The following is a 2,640-nucleotide window of genomic DNA, read 5'->3' as shown; positions in this document are numbered from 1 at the left end:
ACTGACCAAATGTGCTGGAGTTCAGCTTAGGTTGTTAGGTGACAGAGCAAGATTTGACTGGGGTTACTAGGTAACGAAGCAGCTCCCGAGGCTTTTGAAACGTCTCATTTTCCAGACACCAAAGACATGAACTTATTGCCAAAAAATATCTGACAATCGGACTGTTTTTTTTTGTTTTTTTGTTTTTTGGAATCAACAGAGACGCAAATGGAAATGCAAAAACGTATGAATATTTGTGTGAATTTTGTACAATAGGTCCACTTTACGATTGCATTGGATCTTAAAATGTGGTATTTCTGGTTCCTAATTTTGATGCCAGACAAGCAGAGATAACTTAAGTGTTTACGCCATGTGCATAATGTATGGCTGTGGGCAGTCTGGAGCACTCACTGGCTGTGGAAAGTGCTTATTGCTGCTGATCAGACGAAATGGACTCCAGCACTGTGTCAGGCTCCAGTTTGTCTCAAATGGTCTGAGCAATCAGAGCATCCAGCCAACAAATGGATGCATTCTCTCTGTCTTGGCGCTGCTTCTCCATCTCTCTCATTACTCCCATTACTCTGCAGCTTGCGGGTTATCTAATGCTCTCCCCATGGCTTACGGTTTGGCTGGGGATTAGACTCATTTTTCCAAGGGCATTTTATAAACAACCCTGTGTGCCTCCCTTCTCTCCCCGGGCTGAGCTGATTTAGCAGCAGAATTTACGACCTCAGTGGCCTTACTCCCGTCGCAATACATTATTCAAATTCATTCTCTCACGCCGCACAGAGGGCAATTATTTGAATATCCGCAGGAGTACAGCTGGAGCGTCGCGACTCGTCTGCAACAGCAAAGACGGGGAAATTGCCTCACTCTTGCGGATCAAGGTTGTAGGTAACGAAACACTTTAATTTATGACACAGCTTGATATGTCGGTGAAGTCATTGATTGCCTTGTGTCAGAAGTTGGCAGGATTCACAAAATTTAATTTCAACTCTGCTTCAACAAGATTTTTTCCCCGTCTTTTTACAGCACTAATTGAGCTCTTGGCTGGCAGCGCGTCTTGTAAAATGGATTTTCCCCTGAATCAACAGAAACAGCCCTCAAAATTTCTGCTACGGTGCCACTGTTCTGCAAATTATTTTTCAAGGCCTGTTTTAGAAAGTGCACCAGCAACAGAGAAGTTTCTTTAAATTGAAATCTTGTTTAATGCTAGAGGAGGATTAGACAAAAACATGTCGTTCATACACCCCCACCCCCCTTTACTTATGTGGTAAGTTTTCTGAAGCTGCCCCACTTTCAGTAGCGAACAGATGCAGTGTCCTCATTTCTTGTCGAGCGAAGCGTTTCTCTGTCACACACCTACCTCATGATGTAAGTGTTAATCACACCACAACAACACATGCGCTCACACCATTCACAGATTCCACTGCAACGTCACATCGAGACAGACTATAAGTCACACACTCCCTTCCTCCAACAAGACTCACTAATACTCTGAGCTCTAAGGATGAGCTAAGAGAAAAGAAACTGCTGTAGGCTTGTTCTTTTGGTATTTGGCCTCAGCTTCTTAAAGTTTATTCCAGCTACCTCAGAGAAGTTGAGACGAATTCAAAAGTCAACAAAGTTTTAGTCGTATCAGCACTGAAAATTATTTTGACTTGACTTGGAGTGTTTGCAGAGCTGGTTCTTGACATGGTTCATGCCCAGGGCACAATTGTAGGAGAGGGTGGCAGGAGCACCCCAAGAAATGAGATCCAAACACACACTTCAGTCTGGGGAGATCAGATTGAAGTTGGAGTCTGATTCAGTTATTCCTATTTAATGGAATCTGGACTTAATTTGATTATCTGTAATTTAACACCTAGAATATTTACACAATACTGAACAAATTCTTTAAAACACTGTTGGGAATTTGTGCAACAATACATGTGAATTGCTCATTTGTCTTCACATGCATATCCAACACACAGCAGAAAAAAATATGAAAGCCAGTCCTTTGATCCACACACAAGATGTCTTCAAAGAGCCATAAATCCTATCTTTATCAATTTTTCACTTGAAACCAATAATTTTTCATCCAAGCCAATTTATATTTGCTTCAAATATAGTCGACTCTCCCCTAAAGCCGAACTAGATTCACAGAGCTTTCTACTACTGCTGTTCCGCCGCTGTGCTTGACATCACTCTGCACACAAAAGGCTCAAAGGTCAAGTTTAATACAAGAACCGATAAACTGTCACTGCTCGGTTATTCTTCATTGAACTCAGACATTTCTTTTTTCATGTTAATTGTTTGTGTGTCTGTATTTGTTCAAGCGTGGGATAGTGTTTCCAGCAAATGCGCCTCAGAAAAATCTCATGAGGCTGTATCCAGTTCCTGTCACTGATACCATGAAAGCAGCAGCAGAGATAACAAAACCTCATTGAAATACTCAAAGCGGGACGAGGACAGGTAAGAGCCTGCTCACCGCCTTTCCCACTTGCACAGTTTTTTTTTTTTTTCCACGCTTCTTTTCTGGGTGTGTCTTTGGAAGGAACTGAAAACCACTATGATGCAACTGCGTCTTTATTCATGACAGCACACGGTGGGAGGGTACGGCTTCGAATGCCTCCGAGCTTCTTAAATAAATCATCCAAAGTCACTGAGGAGTAAAAAGCG

The sequence above is a fragment of the Poecilia formosa genome, unplaced genomic scaffold, assembly GCF_000485575.1.
Source record: "Poecilia formosa unplaced genomic scaffold, Poecilia_formosa-5.1.2 Scaffold42, whole genome shotgun sequence".
NCBI lineage: Eukaryota > Metazoa > Chordata > Actinopteri > Cyprinodontiformes > Poeciliidae > Poecilia > Poecilia formosa.
Note: the sequence above shows the minus strand (reverse complement) of the source record.